This window comes from Curcuma longa, chromosome 21, assembly GCF_044706935.1.
Source record: "Curcuma longa cultivar G26 ecotype Majalengka, Jawa Barat chromosome 21, ITB_CL_G26_1.1, whole genome shotgun sequence".
NCBI classification, from domain to species: Eukaryota; Viridiplantae; Streptophyta; class Magnoliopsida; order Zingiberales; family Zingiberaceae; genus Curcuma; species Curcuma longa.
In genome coordinates this window covers 6,799,544-6,813,242 of record NC_133881.1, presented here as the reverse complement: position 1 = coordinate 6,813,242, position 13,699 = coordinate 6,799,544, and the positions used below count along the sequence as shown (strand labels likewise).

At 37.1% G+C, this 13,699-nt stretch overlaps 2 long non-coding RNA genes across 2 annotated transcripts; both read left to right on the top strand.

The window, feature by feature from the left end:
• The first annotated feature begins 10,989 nt into the window (after window positions 1-10,989).
• Window positions 10,990-11,314, top strand: LOC141814352 (uncharacterized). Its single transcript, XR_012600484.1, has 3 exons — window positions 10,990-11,031; window positions 11,100-11,180; window positions 11,270-11,314. It is a non-coding gene; the product is annotated as an uncharacterized LOC141814352 (long non-coding RNA).
• Window positions 11,315-13,023: 1,709 nt separating this feature from the next.
• Window positions 13,024-13,491, top strand: LOC141814238 (uncharacterized). The gene is made up of 3 exons (XR_012600470.1): window positions 13,024-13,138; window positions 13,218-13,307; window positions 13,390-13,491. It is a non-coding gene; the product is annotated as an uncharacterized LOC141814238 (long non-coding RNA).
• Window positions 13,492-13,699: the final 208 nt, after the last annotated feature.

Below are 13,699 nucleotides of genomic sequence, written 5' to 3'. Positions count from 1 at the left end.
TCATCTGGTGCTTCCCGCACCAACAATCTCCCCCTTTTTGATTATGGCAACTCAAGTTTCAAGTTAAGGAAAATAATACTAACTTAAAAAACATTTAGAATATGCCAAAAAATAGAATATGTCATGCTATGTAAAAAGTGTTAACTCTTACTCCCCCTGCTTCCAGAGCTCCCCCTAAACTTATACTTAGTTTAAAACAAGTAATATTTTTAAAAATATATTTTAGTTCTCTCCCCCTGAACTTGATATTACTTAGTTTTGAGCAAAATTATCCAAGTTCTTTAAAATAAACACATTAAGTTTTGAGAACTTTTGAATAAACCTTGAACTTTTTCAAACAATATTGAATTTCAAAACTTAAGTTCAAATGTTTCAAGCTGTTGAAAAAAAAAATTTAAGTCAAAAATATAAACTTAAAAAGTTTAAGCATTTGGTACTTAGCCTTGAAACAAAAGATTAAGCATTTGGGTACTTAGCCTTGAAACAAATTTTGAAAACTTAAGAATATTTTGAAAACTTAAAAAATTTGAAGACTAAGTTGAAAACTCACAATTTTCGAAAACTTGAAACTCACAAATTTTGAAAATTTGAAACTCACAATTTCTCCCCCTTTGACATAATCAAAATAATACCTTAAAGGTTTGACTACAAGCATTTTAATAAATAAAATATATGGACAAAAATTTTCGAGAGGTGAGTGTCCAACTTATGTTTTAGTTAACTACTAGAAAGTAGTAGCTTGACCCAGTTAGTCAAGTGTAAGTGTATCATTTCATTGAGCTTTATGCTTAGGAGCACTTAACTTGATCAATGTATTTTAAAGCCCAAGTAAGGTTCGATGCACTGACATAAGCATCTTGTACTTAGGCTAGAACTCTATGCATCTCACACCAGTCTATGTTTCACAAACACAAGCAAGGTATCTAGTGTACTTTGTGAGATACTCCACCTAGATCTATGGGTACATGCTTTCTAGGGGATTGATTCTAGTCTAAGGCTAAAATATTCCTTCCTTACTTTTGAAAACAAAAGAAAAAATTTGAAAATAGATTTTTTAAGATAAAAGATAAACCTTTTTGAAAATTTTTAAAAAATTATTTTATAATAGATTTGAAAACCAAACATGTGAATTTTGAAAACTTGTCTACCAAGCATAGTTTTAGTTGTTTCTTGTAAAGTTCTATTTTTTTCTTTCTATAACACCATTTTATTGTGGGGTTCTAGGATAAGAAAATTCATGGTGGTATCCGTTATCTTGATAGAATTTAGTGAATTTTATATTTTCAAATTCACCACCATGATCACTATGGATTCTTTTAATTTCCATGTCTTTTTCATTTTCTAGTAATTTACATAAACTTGTAAATTTGTCAAATGTCTCATCTTTAGTTTTTAGGAATTTTACCCAAGTAAATCTTGAGTAATCGTCTATTATTACTAAGTAGTACTGATTTTCGCTTAATGACTTAGCCCCATGAGAGTTAAGGAGGTCTAAGTGTAGAAGTTCGAGAATTGAATTGGTTTGATTTTGACTAGTTGCCTTATGTGTGGACTTGGTATGTTTACCTTATTGAGAAGCATTATAGATTTTGTTTTCTAAGGTTATTAATTCTGGTAGGCCTTTTACTAGTCCATTTTGACTTATCTTTGAGATAAGTCTAACATGAGTGTGACCCAATCTTTTGTGCCGCAACCTAGTTTCTTCTTATTGTGTTAATAAACACTTAGGGCCCGCTTGGTATGCGGGTTTAGGAGAGGGGAATGGGAATGAAATCTATTTCATTCCCATTCTTAATGCTTGGTCGATAGGAATGGATATCAAATTAAGGATTTGATATCCGTGTTTTCATAACCTACCCCTCCCTCGGTTATCACTAAACCCATTCCCAAGTGCGGTGCAATTTTTTTCCCATGACAGCGTTACCCCGCGTGCGATTTCTTCCGCTTCTTCCCCACCCGTGCCGTCGCACGCCCCTGTTGCCGCGCACGCCCCCTGCTGCCGCGCGCTCCTGCTGCCGCCGTCGCACGCTCTTGCTGCCGCGTTACCCCTGCTGCCGTCGCACGCCCCTGCTGCCGCGCGCTCCGCCGCCGCCTCCCACATCGCTGCCGGTAGGGTTTTCTTCGCCCTTTCCAGTCGATGTAGCTTTCTTTCGATACCTGTCCATTTCTGTTTTCTACTGCCGCTTCTACTGCCGCACCTTCTCAACATTGCTAGAGATAGATGCGTTCTTGTTTTTTATTAATGAATTGCATCTTCAGAAGGAATTTGCTAAAAGTCAATTTTAGGGGCTGAAATATTACATCACTAATGAGAAAACATGCTTCTTTTTTTCCCTTCGTTTTGAAATGGTCCTTTTTCTGATAAATTTGTCTTCTTTGATGATTTTTTTTTTTGCTAGATAAAACTACACCAACACCACTGCCATCGGAGAAAAGTCAATCAATAATATAGATTACAACACTAACCTATAATTTCTGTCGAATTGTATTAATAGAAAAAAGTGAATGGAAAACATAGCACAAACGTTGATAAAACTTTATAAAAACTTTTATATGTATTTTATATGTAATCTTATTTGATATGGAAGTGAAACTTTTCGATTATGTTATGCCATAGAATCTTCTTTAATTTGCTTTTCAAATTTTCGATTCATTTTCAGAAATTGTATGTTTGGATTTATGGTGTCATTAACTTGATTTAATATTCTTATATGTAAAAAAATATTCATCATATTATATTTTTTAAAAAATAAAATGATTTTGATTATGACTCTATATGATTACTTTTGTCTTTTACATATAAGGGTAAAATGAGAATTTGACTGATTACCATTCCATAATTTAAGCCAAACCAAACAATATTAATGGGAATAATACCCATTCCAGTATCTATACCAAGCACTAAAAATTCGGTAATCATTCCCATTGCCATTAACTCCTCAATGAAACCCATTACTATTCCCATTACCAAATTTATACCAAGCGCCCCCTTAGTTGAGGAGATGGGTAGGTCAATATTGTAGATATTGTTCTTTCTAATTCCTGTTAATTTGATTATAGGGTTTTCTATGTTTTCAATTAAATATTTAGATTTTGTGAACATAACTGTGTAACCAGAGTCACATTACTGACTAATACTTAGTAAGTTAAACTGAAATTGATCAACCAAGAGTACCGTCTTAATGATAAAATTTGAATCTAATTCAATATTACCTGATCCAATTACCTTAAGTCTACCATTGTTTCCCAAGGCAACGGATCCTAAATCCTTGAATCTATGTTTGGTGAATTTGGATTGATCTCCAATCATGTCTGGAGCACCCACTAATCCACTATCCAGCATCCATTGGTCCAGGTCTTTATGTTCCTATAAAGAGAAACACTTGGTTGGATTTTTATGGATATCGGTTTAATATTAATAAAATTTAGAGTAAAATTTTTTAAGTTAAAAATTAATTTAAAAATTTGTTTAAGTTTAAAAAATTTAATTTAATTAATTTGAAAATTTGTTTATGTTAAAAATATTAATTTAAAATTTTGTTTAAGTTAAAAAAATTTATTTAAAAATTTTATTTAAGTTAAAAAATTAATTTAAAAATTTTGTTTAAGTTAAAAAATTAATTTACAAAATTTGTTTAAGTAAAAAATTTAATTTAAAAAATGTGTTTAAGTAAAAAAATTTAATTTAAAAAATTATTTAAGTAAAAAAATTTATTTGAAAATTATTAATTTAAAAATTATTAATTTGAAATTTTATTTAAGTAAAAAAATTAATTTAAAAAATTATTTAAATTAAAAATTAATTTAAAAAGTATTTAATTTAAATGAATTATTTTAAGTAAAATTGAATTAATTTAAGTAAAATTAAATTAAGTAAAATTGAATTAATTTAAGTAAAATTAATTTAATTTAAGTCATTTTATGTAAAAATTATTTTACATTAAATTTTAATTTTGTAAAATTATTTAGACAACATTGGTTAGGTTAAAATAAATTTTTACCTAATTCATCTCACCTATTTCTAAATTATAAACAGTTAATCCTATAGGTTTTGTGAGATTACTTTTTTAATTTTATCTTATTAATTATTATTTTAGGTATCTATTATTTGATTAACCTTGAGTTAGATTCAAATTTAACCTTTTGACTTTCTAAACCTACATTTCAAAAACCAGTTTCCAAGTAGTGGTAAGGCACAGGGGCCTTTTTGGGTATCAAAACAACGACCACGTTCTAAGACAAAACTGATTTTAAAAATTTATAAGTTTATCTAGTCTAGGAAAAACTTTGGTGTAACTAATCTAGGATGTGGCGAGGTAGCTTCGGCTAGTTCAACTTGGCTAAGCAAATCAAATAAGGTACTTCTTACTCTACTTGACTACTTAAATCAAATCTCCTTAACGTACTATCATCTCGCCCCACCCTGGTACTAGGTTGGCAATAATTAATCAAATAGTCAGTCCTTATCTAGCCAAGGCTATTCTAATACAGAAAAGTAAAAGACTAAATTAAACATGCAATCAATCAATTGATTTTGGATCCCCTGGATCATGACCTTAGTTGGGTCGGATCAAATGTATTTGATCCTTGGGGACCCAGAATTGGTTCGATCTAACTGGATTAACCAACTTGGACTTGGGAACCCACGCTTGGACTCTAGGTCTATTCGGTTTGTGTGTTCTATGCAATAATGTTATGAATGACCTATTTTTTGACTTGTATCCAATGTCCGATCGGTTGTATCCAGCTTTCTGAGATCCAAGTATCATATCAAGATACCTAGACCTAGAAGTGAATTTTGCAAGCGACCGTATGAGGTCGTCAACTTGGAGCTTTAATTGGGAATTCTCCTCCTCAAGTTGTACTTGAGTCGAATCCTCAATTAAGGCAGCCTTGGTTGACGGCTCAGTATTGACTTTCCCTTTGAGGAGTACTAATTCCTCTTGGAGTGATTCAACCATAGCATTAGATCTAGCTAATTTCTTAGAAAGACTGATAATAATTGAATACAGGCATTCATTACTTACAGTAGGATTGGAACCTTCGGAAACGGATGCGGATTCATGGCTTTCGTCGGTGTCTGAGTCGCTGTCACTTTCTGTCGGTTCGTTCCATGCCAGAAGTGCGAGGAAACTCATCGTTGTCGGTTCTTCGTCCGATTCTTCTGATGATGATTCATCCCATGTCGCTTTAAGAGCCTTCTTTTTCATTTTTTGGTCCTTCTTTTGGTTCGGGCAATCGGCCTTGAAGTGCCCCTTCTAGTTGCATCCGTAACATCTCAGCTTCGTTTTGTCTGTTAAAGTTGGATTAGTTGTTTTGTTTACCACCTTCTTCACCTCTGACTTCTTGACTCCGCATTTCTTTCGGATCATTTTCTGAACCTGGTTCACGAGCTCCAATGTTACCTCGTCATTTGTTTCGGAGTCTGACGAGTCTGAGTCTTCAACAATCTTTTTCGCCTTTTTGTCTTTGCTAGTACCTGCAAAAAGAGCAATACCCTTCTCTTCCACTTTGGCATTAGATTGTTCGTGTAGTTCAAATTTTGAAAATAATTCATCTAACTTTATTTTAGAAAGGTCCCTAGAGACCTTGTAAGCATCCACCATAGATGCTCACGAAGTGTTCCTAGGGAACGCTTTCAATGCGCACCTGATTATATCGCGATTCTCGATCTTTTGGCCGATCGCGTGTAAGCCATTAAGGATGTCCTGGATTCGAGCGTGTAGTGCGCTTACTGACTCCCTGTCCTTCATCCTAATATTGTATAATTTGTTTAAAAGCAAATCTCTTTTGCTTACCTTGGTGTCCAACGTGCCTTCGTGAAGTTCGATCAACTTGTTTCAAAGATCTTTAGCGCTTATGAACGGCCCGACCCAGTTCAATTCCTCCTTGGTCAGTCCGCATTGTAGTGTCTGTGTAGCTTTCGCATCTGCCTCAATCTTTTTCCTCATGGTCGCATTCCACCTTTCGCAAGATAGTGGTAAACCGTCATTGTCAGACGGGATCGTGAATCCCGTCTGGATGACTATCCACATTTTCACTTGAATCTTCAGGTGGTACTCCATCCTACCTTTTCAGTAGGCGAAGTCCTCACCTGAGAACAGAGGTGGTCTTGCGGTGCTGAAGCCTTCCTAGTGAGCCATTAATCTAGCACACAAAAAGATAAAGCAAACCTTGTCCCAAGACTTGGTCTTGGATTAGCAGTGCGGGATAAAAAGAATAAAGTAAAAACAATTTCAAAAAATCTCAAAAAATTTGAACAATGAATTGAAAAACCTCCTCGATCAGTGATTGCACTGAATTCGAGGACCCCGCTCTGATACCAATTATAAGATCTTGTAAGCGCTAGAGGGGGTGAATAGCGCTTAATCGTTTTTCCCGGTTTCAAAATTTCAAGCATTTACGATTTCTTAAATCAAAGTGCATCGAAAAACTAGTAAAGTAAATAAGCAAGAATGACACGTGTATTTTTTTACTTTGTTCACAGTCGAAGGCTGCTACTCCAAGGCCCACGATCTATGATCGTTTTCGTAAGGGAAATCCACTAAAGAACTTGTTTCCTTACGAAAACAAGTTGTAACGAGTACAAAAGATAACGATAAAATACAACTTTATCATATTAATAATTTAAACAAAAGTAACTCGTTACCCAAAAAACACTAGAGCTTCGTAGATCTTCGTTCTGGCGTGATTCCGGCGTTACGACGGCTTGGATGGACACTTCTGCTCGCTCAGGACGTCGTCAGCTCATCAAGACTCGATCGTGCAAGTACAAAATTCGATGACGAGAAGCCTCTGGTCGAAGTTCCTTTATAACACCCTCCAATCGACTAGAATGCCTATTCAAGTCGACGTAGACAGCGATCCTTTTTCTCCACAGCTGACTTGGCCTTCAGGTCGACTTGAATCTGACATGGAGGGTGTTGATAGACTTCGACTTCCGCTGCGCTTGTCCGATCTCAAGTCGCTTGGAATCCCTATTTCAGTCAACTCGACCGTCCAATCAACTCGAACCTCGGCTTAAGTTGTTACGTCCTTGGAGACGGTCGTCCGAAAAATTTTGACAGCATTTCCCCTGTAACAATCTAACTTTTCCTGATACATGGTGATATAGAAGGCCCACACAGCCAATACTAATATAGTACAACTAAATAAACTACTAACTACAACATTAAAGGCCAACAGAGCCACAATATCATATCCAACACATGCACGTACCACTACACAAAAACGAAACTCATCAAAAAACACTACGATAGTGCTTACGACAAGCAATGATAAAACTCCACAAATCTATAATAATAGAAACCCCGCAACGGAAAACTACTAAAGTTCAAGACCACACGAAGTTAAACATAAGTTCAAAACACCATCCAACATGACCCAAAGCTCTACGAAATAAAATAACAAATTGTCCACAATGTATAAACATGAATGAACCCCAGAAATAACAAAGACAATGCGACTTCTCCTGCTATAAGATAGGGGAGTCTGGTAGAACTCCAAGCTTCACATGACATCCTTACCTACTACTTGGGGAGAAAATAAGAAAAACTCCAGGGTCTGGGTGGTGAGTATACAATACTCAGTGAATATTATAATGAAAGTGCACAACATATAGATATATAAGCAGATAACAAGATATCATACGAGATCAATAGCTACGTACAACAGTAGATATCATGCAATCATACAATAACAAGTGTAATAGTCACAGTCATGTAACAACAAGTGCAATGATCATAAATGCAGAAGACAACTACCAACAAATGTATGCGCATATGCAATGCATAGTCACTGTCTACACTCGTCACCCCCAGACACTCACCCAGTGTAGTGAATTGGGGCACACGACAAGAAAGCTTCACACGCTCCATCAACAAACCACTACTAATCAAGTGGAGAGCGGGCAGGATCAGGAGGACTATCTAGTCAGTCCTGGTTGCACCCAACTTAGTGCAACAATTGCTCTCACTCTTGTGTCACTATCATACAGTGTCAAGCAAGAGCCAACAACAACAACAATGATTAACACACCTACTTCTATCATGTATGTGTCATGATGCTCAGCCTAACAAGGCAACTACAACTACTCATGCATGATAGATAATTAATCATGTGAGGTATCAATAGATCATACAATGGTATCAAATAACAAATAAGATACTGATCACAGCAATGTATCAACAATATAGGTCAACAATAAGAATCCATAACAAAGTATCATAGATCAACAATAAGATCAAGGTATCAACTGTAAGTATCAAGGGATAGGTATCAAGTATCAAGCATCCAACAGAACTAGGGTCAAAGTATCAGATTAAATTTCAAGTCTAAGTATCAACAACTAATAATAATAATTGTGCACTATAAAAGAACACCGTACTGACCAGGTACAGGGTACCCATCTGATATGATGAATGTAAAATAAGAACCCCCAATATACGCACCAAGTATAATAGGACCATACAAATCAAGGTCCTGAAATTAAGCAACAATACAATGCTTACTAATATGATACTGTAAATTTACAGTAATTAAATCCCATAATCTAATCAACCTAACCCATAACACCCTCAACCATGGTAAACCATCAACAACCGCACTGTATAAACCTTGAATCTTAACCAAATTTAAATGGAACAGCAACTAACAAACCCTACAGCATAAATAAACTAATCATCAATAACTACACCAACACTTGATCATCCAAACCAATAGAATAGTAAGATCAGTTCAAGAACCCAAGAACCAATCTAGAACAATAAGATCAGTTCAAGAACCCAAGAACCAATCCAAGAACAAGCCAATTAACTGATCAATCCCTATCTACAGATCAATATCAACATCCCCTAAAATCCCAACATCAAGCAACCGATCATCCAAAATTAAAACAACCCTAACCTCAAGCAACATTGGATCATTAAACCAAACATTCGGCACTCACCGTCCTTTCCCCCATCAACCAGTAACAAGCCACGAAGCTGAAATCCCCCTAATCTGCAGTTCCCCACAACAAGCACAAACCAAAAAACAAACAAACCAAGAAGGGATCTCACCTCTGATTAAAGCCTTAGGAACTCTAGATTTCAGCCCAACTTCAAATCTCCCCTTACTGTTGAGCATCGCCAGCCGTCAGTAATCCGAAGAAATCGAGCCCACCTTCAACACATGTTGTGGATCACAGTAATCTCAGCAATCCGAAGAAATCCCCATTGAAAACCTCACAAATCCAAGAATCTTGGCTTACCGGTCAGTTTCTTTCCTCCAATCCCGAGCTCCGCCTTCGCGTGTCGCGCCAATCGCAGCCATCCGAATGGATCAAATCCCCCCCCCTCACAGCATGACAAACACGTCAGCGTTTTACCTGGGCGTCGACGTTGGTTGTGGAGAAGCGCGATCGCACCGTCGAAAATGAAGAAGAGGAGGAAAGGAAGTGCAATCGCGAGTAAAGGCAGAGGAGTTGCGATTCCTTTGTTATAAAGAAACTACAGTAACCCTAATTCTCTCGCGGTTGCCGTAACTTCAAAACCAAACCCACGTAACCTCAAAACCAAACCCAAAATTCGTGTTGAACCGAACTAGGTTCAGTTCAGATTTTTTTTGTGTCATTTTTTACCTAAGTCGTCCGGAGTCAAAGACTTTACCTCTCCAATCTGTAAGACAAATTAGTTCCAAATATACAAAAAATAGATTGGAAAGTCAGTTCTCTGAACTGATTCTTGGTCTTAACTTCAGGTTTCTAGTAAAACCTTGGATTAGATCGACGCCTATAGTTCCACTTTGGGAACACGTCCTAACTCACTCCACTCGGGAGAATTTACCTAATTGCTAACCAAATCCTTCAGACTTATTGGACTTTCTGCTCAGCTTTGTCCTTGAACCCCAGGAATTTGCTGTTGTGAGTCGGTCTTCCAAACCGTCCAGACTTCATCAACCCTCTGGTCTTCCTGATCATACCTGATTGGACTTTGGTCATGCTTCTTGGTCCTGCGACACTGCATGCGGGCTGGCACCTGGTGCACTTGACCTGCCAAGTCTTCCGCCTGATCCTCCAGACCAGGATTTGTCTTTCCCTAGCCTACAACTAGGACTTTGCCTTTTTTCTAGCCTCAACTACTAGGACTTTACCTGTGCTCCCACTACAAGAAAATCGGTCTTTAACAACACTCAAAAGACATCGGTTTTGTGTCAAAACCGATGTCTTTTACTTTTTAACAACGGTTTTAACAAAAACCGATGTCTTTGAGACATCGGTTGGAGTCTACGACAACGATTTTTGGAGGCTACAACAACGGTTTTAAAACCGATGTCTATGTGCGCTTTCAACAACGATTTTTTAAGACTACGACAACGGTTTGAGAACCGTTGTCTATTTGCGCTTTCAACAACGGTTTTGGAAGCTATAACAACATTTTAAAACCGATGTCTATTTGCGCTTTCAACAACGGTTTTGGAAGCTATAACAACAATTTAAAACCGTTGTATATTTTCGTTTTTTCTTTCCCTCTCTCCTTCCAAATATTTCTTCCACTATGCGCCAAATAACCTTTTTAACCTCGGTTTCATTTGCATTCCTTATAACTATTATAATCGCGCTCCTTCCCTCATAAACCCGAGCCCTACTTCTTCCTTCTCCACCGTCTACTGCCGCCGCCCTACCTCATCTTCTTCCTCCTTCGTAGCCGACAGAGCAAGCCAACACCCGCAGCCCCTTCGCCTTTCACCACCGTCCGTCGAAAGGAGTCATCCGTCGCCTTTCAACACCGCAGCCCCTACCTCATCTTCTTCCTCCTTCGTATTCGCGCCCCTTCCCTCGTAAACCCGAGCCCTACTTCTTCCTTCTCCACCGTCTACCGCCGCCGCCCTACCTCATCTTCTTCCTCCTTCGTAGCCGACAGAGCAAGCCAACACCGCAGCCCCTTCGCCTTTCACCACCGTCCGTCGAAAGGAGCCGTCCGTCGCCTTTCACCACCGTCCGTCGAAAGGAGCAAAATAAAGAAAGCCAGGGGCGTGTTCTTCTCTGAGGAGGTGGTTTCTGCTAAATCCCTTCTGTCTCTCTCTGTCTCTCATTTTGATGACTTCATTTTGGCCTGCAGAGGATCTGCAAATGGTTCACGCAGTTGCTCTTGGCTGTTGATTACCTCCATTCCAACCGCGTACTCCATCGTGATATCAAGGTACAGAATACCGTATCATCCCCCATTTTCTTGCAATGATCTTACTTCTGTCCTTGTCTTATAATTTGCCTTTTTCCTTTTTGTTTCAGTGTTCTAACATATTTCTCACCAAGGATGATGATGTTCGACTAGGTAAGATCAAGTGCAATTCTCTTATAAACACAAGAGAGCAGATTTTTTTTTTCTTATTTGCATGCTTGCAAGTGACTTCGGACTCTCAAAATTGCTCAATGCAGAAGGTCTTGCTTCAACAGTAGGGCAGTTCATTCCTTCACTAAATCTTTAGTTTCATAAACTTAATCTTCAGTTTCCATGATTTTGTTATGCAAACATGTTTCTGAAGGTGGTAGGCACTCCAAACTGCATCTGTCCAGAGATCTTAGCTGATACACCTTACGGATACAAATCGGATATCTGGTCACTTGGTAAGATCTGACATTGAACTTTTGTTTGTAAAAAGCTCAGATAGAATCATGGTAAAATACTTTTTGACTGTCGACTGTGAAAAATTTAAGGTTGCTGCATGTTTGAGATAGCAGCCCATAGTTCAGCCTTTAGAGCTCCATTGAGTTGGTGCCAAATTGTTCATACCTTTTCTTCTGATATTAGAATTTGTTGTGGCTAACAATACAGTTCAAGTATTGTTTCTACAAGCTCATCTATGCTTCCATTTATGCATTGCTCTAGTGCTTTTTCTAGTTGTTGGTAGCCTATCAATCACCACAGTTTGTTGCATTGCAGTGAAATTACATATTTTCTTTTACTTGTGTGGCAATACAAATAATCATGCATGAAATTACATATTTTCTAACGAGTATAATGGAATGCACAAATTGACAGTTGATAGTTATTCATCTTTGAAAAGTTTACATTAGTTCCCTTGTTGAATGCCCCAATCTGATTTACATCAGAATGCCTAGAAATATCGGCAATTTGCCTCTTTTTTGGTTCTAGTTTGACAAGAAAGTGGAGGATCCTTAGCTGACTTCTAAGTAACAGGATGTAGTTTAGTTGGCAGACAAAGGGTTTCAATGAAGGCAGCATATTAACCTCTCTTGTGAGTAAAGAATGTCTGGGCAATAATAGGCAGCATATAATATTTTTTGTATTTGTAAAGTATAAAACAATATGTAAAAATAAACTATTAAAAATCTTTCTTTCTATTTGGGTTTATTATGATCTGATCTTACTAAGATGGCTCTCTTTTATAGTTTCTTGAGAAAACTTTATCTATTAAGCAAGTGGCAGGTCATTCGTGATTTTTTCATTAAAAAAAAACTTGTGCAGTCCTGTAGGTGAGAGCAGAAAAAGTGGTGAAGTTTACAGGTTATACGACGTTGGGGGCCAGAGAAATGAAAGAAGAAAATGGATCCATCTATTTGAAGGTGTTACATCTGTGATTTTTTGTGCTGCAATTAGCGAGTAAGGTTATGATCTTTTGGTCTGCTCCCAATTCTATAGATTCATAGTTCTTACTGTAAAACTCTGTTGAATTAGAATAATTTCTAACTTCAATATATTTTTTTGATTTGCAGCATAAATTACTGCCTTTAATAAACTTGATATTTCAAGATTGGCAGCATATTAACCTTACAGTTGAAAGTTTCTAGAATGAGATATTTCTATTCACAGGCCCTACTTTCGATGCCATCGGCTGCATCTAATGCAGATCAGTCAAGTAAACTTGGAAAAATTAAGTCTGTAAGAGCATTGATGGTCATTGGAGCAGAAATCTCAGGTATATTCAGCTTTGCCACTGTAGCAACTGCTGATGATGCCGAAACATGTCCTCACCAAGGCATCCTTGATTCCCTCTATGTGAGTATTGAACTAACTGCTTTGATCGTGTTCAAGAAGTTCCACATGAGGGAGCTATGTGTGATCTTTTATGGTCTGATCCTGATGACAGATGTGGTTGGGGTATTTCTCCTCGTGGTGCTGGATATACATTTGGTCAAGTATGGCTTTATGTTTTTGGTTTCTTATGATTGTGATAGCTTGTCTTTACTTGGCAACTTCGGGTAATTTCAATCTCAGGATATATCCGAGCAATTCAATCATACTAATAACCTTAATCTGATAGCCAGAGCACATCAATTAGTCATGGAAGGATACAACTGGGGACATGTACTTACCTATTTTATTTTATTTTATTTTGATTTTTTTTGTTCTGCTCAATTTTTCTTATGGTTGGTTTTATCCCAAATAGGACCAAAAGGTGGTTACTATATTCAGCGCCCCAAATTATTGCTATCGGTGTGGAAATATGGCTGCCATCCTGGAAGTTGATGACTGTAAAGGTCATACATTCATTCAGGTAAATGTATATCTATTCTATGTTAGTGTGTTAAAGTTGATATTGCTTTGTGATATTGCTTAAATTGAGCAGAGTTAGACGAGGCATACAATTTGATGCTACGGAGAGCATCCAAGGAAGAACAGAATGGAGTGAATGGAGTCTACGGAGAGCATCCAAGAATTTAAAGCTTGCTGGTCCAAGCCTGTTCCAAGTAAGTGAA